This window comes from Coloeus monedula, assembly GCF_965178545.1.
Source record: "Coloeus monedula genome assembly, chromosome: 1".
Lineage (NCBI taxonomy): Eukaryota > Metazoa > Chordata > Aves > Passeriformes > Corvidae > Coloeus > Coloeus monedula.
The window spans coordinates 156,360,880-156,374,992 of record NC_138781.1 but is presented as its reverse complement, the minus strand read 5'-3'; positions in this window follow the sequence as shown (position 1 = coordinate 156,374,992).

Sequence of the window (14,113 nt, the reverse complement as noted above, 5' to 3'; positions counted from 1 at the left end):
ATCAGGATGTGGGAGGCAAAGGCAGAGCTGAACTCTGGCTGAGGGTGGAAGTGTCTGGGGGAGTTTGTTCCGACTGGAAAAGAGAGGGCTTCAGGAAGACCTTAGAGCACCTCCCAGTGCTACAAGAGAACTGGAGAGAGACATTTGCAAGGGCCTGGAGCAACAGGACAGGAGGGAATGGTTTCAAACTGACAGAGGGTGGGTTTAGATTAGGTATTAGGAAGAAATTCTTCCCTGTGAGGGTGGGGAGGCCCTGGCACAGGGTGCCCAGAGAAGCTGTGGCTGTCCCATCCCTGGAAGTGTCCAAGACCGTATAGGGCTTGGAACAGCCTGATCTAGGGGAAGGTGTCCCTGGCCGTGGTGGGGCAGTTGGAACTGGATGAACGTCCATTTCAACCCAAACCATTCCATGATTTTATATCCAGTGAAGCATGGCCTAAACTTGGTTGGACACCCTGGAATACTCTCCTCTCCCAGAGGAGAAACTACACACACCCCACCTGACCTGCTCATGAAATCAGCTGGGTTTTTAACTCTGTTCCCCATGACCAAGGAAGGCAAAGATGAGAGTCTCCGTGGAGGCTGAGGAGTTGGAGCTTGCATAAACAGGCTGGTAAGAAAGGAAAGCTGACACAAAATTGTGTGAACTCCCAAGTAGTTACATGGGGTTGTGTGGAAGAGGGGAGGAAACTCCCTTTATGCTGGTCTAGGCTGAGGAAAGCTTTTAAGCCAGATGCCAGCTTGGAAGAAGGTAGAGGTGAAGCAGGGTGGCGTGGCCAGAGCTGTCCTTGGATTCCCCCAGCACTTCCCAAGCACTTGGCACAGCAGATCTTTATCTCCTGCAGGCTTTGAACCACAGCTGCAAGGGGCACTGCCTCCTCCTTGTGCAAGAAGCAACTGGGCCTTCAATCAGCCTAATTGCTGCCTCTCCTCTCAAGCAGGAGGGCCAGGGGGACTGCTGAACACGGCATGTGTGCTGGAGAAACACCCACCCGTGCTCCTGCCTGTACATGCTGTCTCCTACCTGCTGCATTCCTCCTTGCTCTCCGTCACCCAAAAACATGCACCTCTCTGCAGGCCAGATCCCATCTCTGTGCTAGGCTGCTGCCACTCCGTGCATGAGTTCCTGCCCTCCCTAAGAGGACTACTATGAAAGTTCATTAAATTGAGGGGTTCTGGAAAAGTCTAAGGTGGCCACTCACAGGGATCTGCCCAGAGAAGCTGCGGCTGCCCCATCCCTGGAAGTGTTCAAGGCCAGCTTGGACGGGGCTTGGAGCAGCCTGATGAGGTGGAAGGTGTCCCTGGCCATGGTGGGGGCAGGGGTAGAACTGGATGATCTTTAAGGTCCCTTCCGACTCAAGCCATTCTATTATGATTCTATTCTATGATTCTCTGATCTCTTCCCAACTGGTGCCATGGTCCACAGTGCTTTAAACCGTTCTCAGCAGAGGATGTTGGTACCTGCAAGCCCCATCACAGCCCCACATTGCAGTGCATTCAGTCCTGCCAACAACAAAATCAGTGAGATCCTCCCCAGCTCAAGGTGAACATCCACAGCTTGGTCTCTTCCCTGACTCCCAGTCATCAGAGATCAAGGGACAACACCATAGATTCAGGAGGGACTGACCTCAGATTGTCATGGACACTCCTTTCAGATGCTCCACCGCCACAGAGGAACCCCCAGAACTCTCAGCTCACACAGACACATCCATGCTGGAGACACCCAAAGCCTTGGGAAATGACCCATGGCTCACAGCTCTCCATGTTCCTAACCCACCTTAGCAAGACAGATCTCTGCAGAGCAAGGAGGCAAAGGTTGCAGGGTCTTCAGTAAAGTCTAGACCAGCCACAGTCCAGCCTCATAAGACTAGATTAAAAAATGTTTTCTGAGGGCTGCCTTGGTACATTCTGAACCATGATGAAACCTTCCTTTGATTACTTTGGACTGCTGCTGGCTGCCATGGCCAACACTGGCTCTTCCCAGGCACAGCACAGCTCTGATCATTGATCCCATCTACCTGCTTGCGATCAGCCCGTTTGCAACACCTCCACATGAGGATCACATTCATCCTGATGCCTGAAAGGGTCTCCCGGCTTCCCTCTGTGCCCAGGGAGTCTTGAACCATCAGCTGTGCAGGGCAAAGGTCTCACCTCCCCCCAGGACCTGGCAGACCCCGTGGGTCTGGGCACATGGTCCTGGAGGGTGGGAGGTGCTGCCCTGCTTGTGCTGCAGTATCTGGAAACTCCTATGCTCGTAGGGATGAAAATGTAGGGCAGCTCTTGGGTTGGGAAGAAAATTAAAATGTTTGCAACAAATATAGCTGAAAAGTCAAGTGGAGAATTAGGCACTGCTTGGCAAAGGTACAGGAACGCGGATCACCAGGGGTGGGTTTTGCCCGGGGAGCTTTTCCTGGGAACAGAACAAGGAGGGGTAGGAAAAACTCTTTGCCCAGGCTCACATGACAGCCCGCACGGTTCAGAAAGGGGATCCTTCAAATCCCCGCTCTGTGCCGTGACCACACCGAGGAGCCGTGCTGCCCTGCCTGAGCCGCTCGCCGGGCAGGACCTCGGGGCAGAATTTGTTTTAACCATCGGAGAGAAAGAACATTTGAGTGGCAGTAAGAGAAGAGAAGAGGCTTGCGGGGAGCCTGGAAAGGGCTGAGTCACTCGCTGTCGGCGTCAGCAACCGAGGAGCAAAGCGTGACTGCCAAACAGCCACCTGGAGCTTTGTCAGCGCATCCTTAAAAAAAAAAAAAAAAAAAGGAAAAAAGTCAACTGACAGCCTCTCCCGCATCCCACTGGAGAGCTGAATGTGCCGCACGCAGCCGGGGAGTTCCGTGCAGACCAGTGGCTGTGAAAATGCCCTTCCCCGGCTGCAGGTGCTGGTTTCTGTTGCAACATTTCCCTTGGGGCTCGCAGAGCAGAGGAGGCAGCGCTGCTCTCCCACAGCACCCGGGCAGCCTCCAGGGACGCGTCACGGCCAAGTCGGGGCTCGGTCCAAGGACCGGGGGCGGAGGTGATTAGAGAGACCTGGCGGGTCGGCGCTGGCAGAAGGACGACGCAAGAGCTGCCTCCGCCTCGCAGAGATAACTGCGGCTGACTTCAGCCAGGGACTGACTCACCTAAGCCAGGGCATCTTGTCTGGATATCAGGTGGAGACAGGGAGAAGCAATGCATTTAAATGAGCTTTGATCTTTAAAGCAAACAACGCCGCCTTGTTTTGCAGCGCTCAGGCAGCCGTGGGTGACGGGCAAGGACGGCCAGGCTGGTTTTGGGGGGCCCAGTTCAAGGCACTCTGTTTTCATGGATGGGTGCTCAGCACTCAAAACAAGGGCTGTGATAAAGGGCTTATCATGAAAACTCACCTGGAGCTGCCAAATACCTTCTTGGGGCTCTGTCTGCACTACAAATCTGCCAGGTTGAGTGAGGCAACACAGCTGGGTAAGGCAGAGACACAACTGTAACCACCCCAGCTGCAGCCAAATGACACATCTGGGAACAGAAGTCTAGTCTCTCTGTTTGCAGTTTCTCAATTCGTTCTATCCAGTCTCCATTCTGGGACTATTTCAGGGTGGGCTGACCCCCATAACTGCCCTGCTTTGAGCAGGAGACCTCCTTCCAGCCTGAATCATCCTGTAGTCCTATGAAGATCCTAGAGAAGAAAAGGATATCTTATAGCTCATAGGGTGCAGAACTGGGTCACTGAAGAAGATTCCAGAGAGAGATACTCCCCTTGGGGCATGTACCTTCTCCAGACACTGCACCTGTCTCTTCCAGCTCCGTCTGCTATGGTTAAAATGTCCATGGCTGCAGAGGGAATTATGTCCAGACTGCCTGCTCCCCCCACAGACAGTTCAGTATGCTCTCTAAAGTGTGATTGTACTCAGTTTCACAGAATCCTGGGATCACAGAACAATTTGAGTTGGAAGATCATCCAGTTCCAACCCCCAGCCATGGGCAGGGACACCTCCCACTATCCCAGGTTGCTCCAAGCCCCATCCAGCCTGGCCTTGAACACTTCCAGGGATGGGGCAGCCACAGCTTGTCAGAAGATTTCAACATCCACAACTCATCAGATGAGGATTTCAGACTCATCTAAAGCCGTTAAATCACTTCCCTACATGCACCTATAACTCAACCTGTCTTCTGTTTTCTCTTGAGAGTGTTTCTACCATGAGATGCAGATTTACCACACTCAAAGCCCTGTCTCTGGCTCCATCCGCTTTTGCCATGTGATCCATCATGTCCTGAAGAGGCTGAGCTGTGGCCCCTCACATTTTGATCCTCAATCCACCACTGGGGTGCTTTCCAGCTGGATGGACTGAGGTCTGCATGGAAATGCAGGCACTGGAGCATGTCCAGAGAAGGGCAGCAGAGCTGAGGGAGGGTCTGGAGAACAACTCTGATGAGGGGTGGCTGAGGGAGCTGGAGGAAAGGAGGAGGTTGGAGCCAGGTGGGGGTCGGTCTCTTCGCCCAAGTTACAAATGACAGTACAAGAGGAAATGGCCTCAAGTTGCACCTGGGGAGGTTTTGATTGGATATCAGGGAAAATTTCTTTTCAGAAAGGATGATCAGGCACTGGAACAGGCCACCCAGGGAAGCTGAGGAGTCACCATCCCTGGAGGTATTTAAAAGGCATGTAGATGTGGCGCTTGGGGACACAGTTTAGTGATGAACATGGTGGTGCTGGGTTAATGGTTGGACTTGATGCAGAGAATCAACCTTAATGATTCTATGGTTCTGTGAAATGGCTTCATACTAAGAGGGACTAACCAGTCCCTGTGGGTGTTTGTCCTTTTACACCCCATTTTTCTCCCCTCACAGCTTCTTTAGGAGCAATTTCACATTTATTTCCAGCTCACTGGAGAGAAAGGCTGCGCAGCTTTGGGCCAAGGATTTTCCACTGAAGAAAGAGATCCAGGCCCTGATGATTGGCCATTGATCACCACTTTTTGAGATCTGTCTGACAGCCAACTCTTAGCTCATTTAACAGGTGCTCTACTGATGTGTGATGCTTTTTTCCCCCACTGGAACACTACACTGTACAAATCGAATCTTTTACAAGCATGTTGCATATGCAGTTATATTTATTGCCAGCCTCATGATCTAAAAGAATGACATCAAGCTGGTACAACAAGACCCCTGTTCCAGAAAACCACATTGACTGGTATTTTTTATATTTCTGTTATTTATGCTTTTGTGAATCAGATTCTAGATCAGACGTTTTATTAACAATCAGCCTGTTTTTATTACTAGCCTGACATCACCCCTAGACATGTCTGGCCCACGAAGGCAGTTTTGTTGCTCAGCAGGCTCCTGAGGCTTAGCACCGCATTAGCCCTGGTACCAGAGACCAGGAGAAGATGTTGGCCCATGCATCAAGGCCTTTGCATCTTCCAAGGATCTGAGATCCAGGCTTGCTTGGGTTGAGCCTGAAGCTGCTGTTCTACATCCAAGAACCAGTTTCCTTACTTTGTCCTGAAGTTTGTATGAAACTCAGATAGCAGACAGATGTTATGGCAGCCTCTAAACTCATGAGGGTTCATTGCGTCTCTTTTGCACAGTGGCCAAGGAGAGGAGATAGTTCTGGGGAGCCCGGCGGGATACACCAGGTGAGACCTGAACTCACCTCCCTGAACTGGAGGAGAGGCACAGCCACAGTGACCCTGCAAACCTCTTTGTGTGCGACAGCAGAGTGCTGTGCTCTTTGACCCTTGGGCTATGGGACAGCAGGGATAAGGCTGGGTGTGATTATAGAATCATAAAGGTTAGAAAAAACCTCTAAGATCACTGAGTCCAGCCATTAACCCAGTACCACCATGTTCACCACTAAACCATGTCCCCAAGGGCCACATTGAAGTGTCTTCTGAACATTTCCAGGGATGATGATTCAGTGGAGGGTGCACAGCTTTAGGATGCACAGCTTTAGGAAACTGTCCCTGCCCTGAGAAGATTAGGAAGCAGCAGCACCATTTCTAAAATGTCAAATCCTACCCAAAATCAAATGTGAAGCAGCTGATCTGCTGAGACCACTGAACCACACTGTCAAACCCTGTGTGACCATTTCCATACAGACCCTCCTGTTGCCTCATCCCAGGCTCTGCTTGGGGCTGTTTGCCCTCATTTTATTCCACGTGTGCAGTTTCCTCCACAGCATGTGCTTCAATTCCTGAACTTCTGGGTCCCCTGGAAACCTCTAAAACTTCACTGTGAAAAAGAAGATACTTCAAATACTGAACCAAACCAAATCCTGCTGCACAGTTTCACCTCCTCGCCCTGAGTTTATACCCAGCCCAGCCTCCTCCTGTCGCAGCCTGTGCTCCAGCGAAATCATTTGCACACTAAAAACCCCGCCAGACAAAGACCCAGCCGCCCACCCGTGCTCTCAGCCTGCCACCGGCGTAGAGAATCCCCGTCCTTAAGGACACAGCCTTGAACAAAAGCCAGGGAAATTAAAAAAAAACCCAACAAAATAAGCTTCTCTGCAGCCTGACCTTTTATTGTCTGAACGGGGCTGCCAAACCAAACCCACGCTGTGGGTCCTTCCCGCTCCTTGCATCCTGTCCGAGATTCCTCCCCTCCCTGCTGCGGCTCAGTCGCAGCCCTGGCTTTGTCATTGGGGCTTCCCAGGAGTGAGGAAGACAATGGGGGGGATTCTCGGGGTGGTGTGGGCGGCATCCTCTTCCTCCATCCAAGGAGGGCCTGGGGGTTGGCTCAGCGCAGGGTGGGATCCGCAGCTCCTGGCAGATGGAACAGTGAGTGAAGGTGGAAAAGCATCCGCAGCCTTGTTGGCAACATCAGCAGGACCACAGGGGACACATCAGGTTTAAACAATCTTCTCCCCTCCAGGGTCCATACAAGACACTTCAGGAGGGGAAAAAAAAAGAAAGAAGAAAGAAAAGATAATCCCTCTGTGAATGCCTGGTGCCGGCTGCCAGAAGTAAAGCTTGGCTCAGGGCTGTGCTTGCCCCAGCAGAGCCTGTCTCGCTTTTGCTGCCCTTCACATTTCCCCACCACCCCCTGGCTCAGCCCGAGAACTCCTGAGGACACGAGCTGAGCTGGAGCATCCGAGAACCCTTCGCCAGGACGTGGCAAACCCTGCCCCCCCTGTCTGCGAGCGCGGAGCCAGAGCTTGTCCACATCACACAGAGCCGGCTGCCTCTCATTAGCGCTGGGTGATAAATCCAGGGGGGAGATGACAACCCAGCGGGATGAATCCAAGCATCCTACCCTTTCAATTCTCCTCTTCTCATCACACATGGCCGGGCTTGCCTGGTCCCATCATCTACTGATGGCTGTAAGCCATCGCCCCCGGATGGGGAATGAACCCTAACTAATGGAGCATTTCATTTGTGTCCTCCTGTTGGGAGGCAGAGGTTGTCGTGGCCTCCCTGTCCTGCTGAAGGTGGAAGGAGATGCCATGAGCTCTCCCGTGTTAGACCATGGAGAGGTTTAGCCATATTGTCCAGCATGGACTTGCAGTGCCAGCTGGCCTGGGACACCACTTTGATTTGGGAGACAGCTTGGGTGCAAAAACCACCTGGTCTCGTGGTTTACATCAGTGTCCCCTCCTGAAAAACAGGCTGTTGCAGTTGTAAACAGGATTTATGGAAGTCAGTGTTCTGCTGTGAACAACCAAGAGAGGTGGTGCTCAGCATCCACCCCTCCATAAGCCTTGATCCGGTCTGGCACAGGAGACTGGGAGGGGCTTTAAAAGCCAGTGTGCCATGGATGAGGATGCCTGCATGGAGGCTGGGTAGAGGCAGATGGTAGAGGGACTTCCATGGATCACTGAATCATAAAATGGTTTGGGTTGGAAGGGACCTTAAAAGGTCATCTAGTCCAGACCCCACTAAACCATGTTGCTCAGAGCCCCATCCAACCTGGCCTTGAATGTTTCCAAGAATGGGGCATCCACCAACTCTCTGGGCAACCTTTGCTGGTGTTTTACCACCCTCACTGTAAAAAACTTCTTTCTAATATCAAATCTAAATTGTCCATCTTTCAGTTTAAAGCCATTGCCCCTTGAACCATCACTACAGACCCTGCTAAAAAGTCTGTTCTCATCTTTCTTATATGCCTTCTTTAGGCACTGAAAAGGTCTTCCTGGAGCCTTCTCATCTCCAGGCTGAACAGCCCCAACTGTCCTAGGCTGTCTCCAAAGCAGAAGTGCTCCAGCCCTCTGATGTTTTTCATGGCCCTCCTCTAGACCCACTTCAGCAGGTCCACGTCTGTCTTGTACCTGGGTTGATAACAGGCATTGCCCCGATCCAGTTGCATTGGCTTTGTTGAACCTCATGAGATTCCCGTGGGCCCACTTCCTGAGCTTGTCCAGGTCTCTCTGGATGGCACCGTGTCCCTCAGACACATCCTCAAGGATGGAGAGGCGCAGCTCAGACCATTTTTTCACCAGTGATTCTCTATCCTCCATCCTGCCAAGCACAGGGAGGGCCCCCTCAGTGCCTCAGTGCCACAGTCCCAAGGGCAGGGGCTGCTTTTCCCCTGCAAATCTGGAGGGAACAAAATCTGCTTGAGGGCTCTTCTATTCAGCATAATTTGGGTTGAAACTGCCTGGATTACTCACATAAATCTTGCTTCTTTAGGAAAACAAGGGAAAAAAGCTGGCCTGTGGTGTCAAAGCACTTTGCTGTGCCAAGAGCATCCCTGCTGGGTTTGCAAAGCCTTCCCTGGGTCTTGCAGCCCTTCTCTGTCACTGGCACTTTGGGGAGACCATAAACCAGCACTGGACTGTCATGTATTTGGGGAATGCCAGCCCCGGGGGTGATGGAGAACAATGTCCTCTCTGCAGATCTACACAAACTGCTCTGAGCCCAGCCCTGCTGCTGTCCAGGGTGGACAAGCTGTTGATTCATCCCTTCTGAGGAAAAAAAAAACCTCATGACCATTTCTCAGCTCTGACCCCTGAAAAGAAAGGGTGCACCTCACTGTGGGGTTTCTGCACAGCCTTGTACGGTTGTGCTTTGGTTTATGGCGCATTTTCCATTGCACCAGACTTGTCTATAATAAAAAGTGAGAGAAGATGTAGGAAGATGGAAGCCTTGGGTTTGGGGTGAGGTCAGGGTGGGATACATGCTGTATTGGGAAGGAGGAGCTGCAGGATGTGACTTCATGGTGATGCTCAGTTACATTTGGGAACACCTCGTTCCTTGTGGAGGCATCACAGATCCTGCCACCAGACTAGGGAGGAAAACACCACTGTGGGTTGGGGGACGAGGCAGCAGATGAGGCCATGGATGCAGAGACAGTGAAGGCTGGAGGCCTGGAGTGCAGCCTCAAAGAGCCACTGATCTGCTGGTAAATCAATCCTCCTCTTTTGGAGCAGCCTGACTCCTTTTTGGAGCACAGTTTCACTTGGCTGTGGTGGGCAGTGGCACAGTGGGGTTGGGTGGCACACGTGGCTGGGCTGGGAGAGCTGCAGGCCCAGCTGTTCTCAGCCCAGCCCAGCGCTGACCCAGTCCCATGTGGGGGATCAATGACTTCTTCAGGAGCCCTGCAGCACCATCACACCGTGGGCTTCCCCACATGGGACAACCAGGGCAGGATTCTAAGGCAAACTCCATGGTCTGAGAGGAAAGAAGGAGGCAGAAGGGGTATAATTCATGACAAGGCAAACTCACTTCTTCTTTCCTCCTCACTAACCTCCCTGGAGAAAACAGCAGGGAAAAATAAAAGGCTAAATAGAATAAAACAGACTAAATAGAGCAAAAGAGGGGACCTGGGAGCAGGTCTTTGTAGCTCCAGCTGAAGTGGACTGCTCCCAAGCCAAGCCTAAAAGACTTAAACAAGGCCAACCTGGCCATCCCCCAGGCAGGCCACGTGAATGACAAGTGCATCAGCTGTGCTGGCAGCTCTCTTTCATTAGTGTCTTTATAAAGAAATACTATATAATTAACTGCAGGCCAATTAAATGCATCAAACAATCGTTGATAACCTCCACCACCCTGTGCTGCCAGGAAATGTGAGAGTGGCAAAACAGGTCTGGCCCTCAGAGTGGAAGTAACAACTCTCATGGCTTGAGGATGTCAGGGATGGGCCATGGCTGGTCACCTGGACTCTGGAATGTCACGAGGCTCCTCCACATCTCCTGGCTTCTTGGCTCAGGTGGATGCCCCCAATGTGGTTACCCAAGCCTCCCGGCACCACGGCTCTGGGACACAACGGAAGGAAGACACACGTAAAAATGAAGCCAAGAGCCCTCTACAGGCTCCCATCTGGATGGCCAAGGCCTTTTCCAGCCCCTGACACTCCAGGGCTCTCAGCTTTCTGCTGTAGGCAGTCCAGCACCACGGCAGGTTTGCAATGAATATTTCTTAGTGTTTCTCCCCTGCTGCTCCAGGCACTGGGAGAATTGCAATCACTCACAGCAAACGGGTGCTGGAAAACCTACTGGTGTCAGAAAAACAGCACTAGGATGTCATTGTTCCAGATCGTGCCATGCACGAGGGTAGGAAGCTGCTGTGGGCATAGTTCTGCTGCTCCCTGTGCTCTGCTCTGCAGAAGGGTCTTTTGCAGCCTGCAGGAGAGCAGATTCCCTGGGGCAGGTGGGCAGACCCTGTTCACAGCAAGGGATGTTGGTGTCACAATAGCTACAGGAGACTGTTCATGAAATAGCTGCCCTGCTTGGAGTAGCTGGACCCAACTTTTCTTGAATGAACTCTGTCAGGGCCAGCCCAAGAAATTACTCCTGGATCCTGGCTTTTAAGAAGCCCAGCAGTCTCCTGATCAGTGGTCCTAGGAGGGTGCACCAGGAAGAGTGCTCTTCCCAGAGGTTTTCCAGGAGGAGATCCACAGCATCTTGAGAACACCTTACTTTTACTAAAGCCACACACCTCACCTTGGACATTCAGTGTGTCCCAGTTAAAGTATTCCTCAGGGAGTGCAGAGGCTGGGGAGTTAGGAGCTGTCTCCTGGTGGGCATTTCTCAGTAGAAATGTACAGAAAGAGGCTTCCCCCACCCGGGATCAGACACAGCATAGGCTAGGTGGACCCCCAAATTCAGCAAAATATCTAAGCATCCTTTCAGCTGGCAGGTCGGGCTGGATGTTCATGGGTGCCTACATCAAACTGGGTAAGGGGAGCTGAAACACCTGAGATATCTTGTGAGTGTTGGCTCAGGTTTTTTTTCCTTTATGTCATTTGTACTCATTGCTATTGTGCCATTATTTGGGGAGCTGACACTGAAAAATATCCCACCACATGATGAGGTGATAGATGTGAGAAAAGGCCTTTGATTTTTTAGCCTTTGTCTTAATGACACAGTTTAAATTCTTTGGAGAGATTTTCTCTGCTTTTTTTCCAATGGAAATGGAATGGGCAATAATGTCTTGTATTTATAGGTAGGTGTATGATATGCTTGTTTATTGGGCTAATAATTGCTGGGAAAAGATTAATGAAGGACAGATATTTGAATAGTTAAGTAATTTTTTTTTCTGTTTGTGTTACATTGAGAGAAAGGGTCGAGTGCCTTGACTGCTACACCAGCCGCTCATTGGATCCGTAAGGTTTGTGTTCCCTGTGTTCTTGGGCTAAGTTAACAAATATTTACAGGCTGGGGCTGTGGTTCAGCAGAGCACTCTCAGCTGTGTGCTCAAATCTCCTTGGCCTCAGTGGTGCTTAAATGCAACCTTGTGCAACGTGCTAAATGTGAGGACCTTGGATTTTTTGGATAACAAAGACAACATTTGTCATTGCGAAACCAAGGGTCACTGAGTCACGTTGCTGGCTAGCACAAAGCCCTTCATCCCCTTTGTTCTCTCTGAAATGGTGAAATAGTACCTGACTAGATGATTTGCACAAGTTTCTACTTTTTTTCTATGTGTGTTTGTGTGTGAATGTTGTTGGTTTCTGTATGAAAATCTTTTAACCTGGATCCTAAATTCACACTTAGTTGATTTGCTTTTTTGTGCTGCTGTTGTAATATAATCAGGAGATTTTCTCATACCCACCAGGAGAAGAAAGGTTACTGAGAATATCTGATGTCCTTTTTTGTGTGTGAAAATGCAGAAGGACTCACTCAGCAGATGGCCAGTAGGGTCTCTTCTCCAGAGGGCTCATTCATCCCGGAGCCAGGCTCATGGAGCACCTCAGATCAAACCCCCTTACATTCAGTGTGTGCATTTCTCTTTTCCTTGCTCTTGCACTCCCTCTGCTGCTCCTGGGGATCTGTTAGAAGAGAAATGCTGGTGCTAGAGATAAGCAAAGTACAGGGGGAAAACAGCTGTATAGCAAAAAAATGAACCAACTCATCCCAGATGGAGAATACCTGAAGTTCAGAGGGTGGAAGAGAAAAAAACAGTGATAAATGAAAATGTAGCAAATATAGTTCCTCCTATCAGCTGATTTCTTCTTTCTGGTGACCAGTGACAGGACCCGAGGGAATGGCTGGAGCTGTATCAGGGGAGGTTTATGTTGGATATTAGAAAAAGGTTCTTCCCCCAGAGGGTGGTTGGGCACTGGAACAGGTTCCCCAGGGCAGTGGTCACAGCACCAAGCCTGACAGAGCTCAAGATGCATTTGGACAATGCTCTCAGGAACATGGTGGGATTGGTGGGGTGTCCTGTGCAGGGCCAGGAGCTGGGCTCGATGGTCCTTGTGGGTCCCTTCCTACTCAGGATATCCTGTCATTCTGTGATTATACTACCCTTCTCTTGGCACAATGCCTGTGAGATGTGGCAACCATGGTGGTAAGGGCAGGGCAGGAGGCAGCTCTCTACTCTTCACAGAACAAAGCTGTCCACTGCCCCCTTTTCTTCCGCCAACCTTGTGGTGACAGCTCAGGCCATGGTGATTCTACAACCCAAAATACCTGGGGAAGATGAAGTAACAAGGGGACAGATGGGATTTACCCTCCTGCTCCCTCTCCAAACCATGACCAAGGACACCTGTCTGCCTCTCACCCACCCTCCTCTGTGGATGCCTCTTGATCCTTTGGGGTGAACTTGAGCTCTACTTGCATGTTGAGTGCCTACCCCTCAGAAGAACCAAACTCAAAATTAGGAGACTCCTTGCTCTGAGAAGCTGAGGATGGCCCATCCCTGGAAGAGTTCAAGGCCAGGTTGGACAGGGCTTGGAGCAGCCTGGGATAGTAGAAGGTGTCTCTGCCCATGGCAGGGAACTAGATGGTCTTTAAGGTCCCTTCCAACTGAAACCTGTGATTCTATGATTTTTATGATTTAGCTTTGAGGGCCTAAAGAAGCACAACCCACAGGGGCTCAGTTAACCATTCCGTAGGCTTCGCCTTTCATAAGCCAAAGAGATAAAAACTAATGGGACTGCTGGGAAGCAGGGAAGAAGCACAGAATTGCTCTATGTGTCCTTTGGAAGGTCCCAGAAGGAAAAAGGTCCTTGACAAGGAGTTTATTTTCATTAAAAATTACAGGCCCAGCTCAACCAGTCAAATAAACAAAGCAAGTCTGTAAAACAGCAAGTGCAAAAGGTCCTGGGTTATTTATAAAGGGCTTTTAAATATATTAGGCCTAACACCAAGATAAATCAACCCTGCTAGGATTCCAGAGGCATATCACATGTGGCCCTAGCTGTTGTCAGCTTTGTGCTGGAATATATTTAGTGGCCTGTTACACTACGAAACTTCACAGCTTTTTCCCTAGTGACTCCCCCTTGAAAATTAGTATGTTGGGACCAGACACAGGTTTCTGTCTTCAGTCATATATTGACTTGATCAAACTCTTCATGGAATCACAGAATATTTTGGTTTGGGAAACATGTGAAAGATCATCTTGTTGCAACCCTCTGCCATGGGCAGGGACACCTCCCACTACCCCAGGTTGCTCCAAGCCCTGTCCAACCTGGCCTCGAACATTCCAGGGATGGGGCAGCCACAGCTTCTCTGAACAACCCATTCCAGTGCCTCACCACCCTCACATGGAAGAATTTCTCCCTCATACCTAGTCTAAATCTTCCCTCTTTCAGCCTAAAGCCACTCCCCTTGTACCTGTATGCCCTTGTCAAAAATCCCTCTTCATAACCATTCAAATCCTTGCCCCTGCATTCAGCAGACCTTTTGCCACCCAGGGTGTTATGGAATGGTAAAGGGCCCTGTTCAAGACCAGATTATTGGATCCAACAGGGCTGG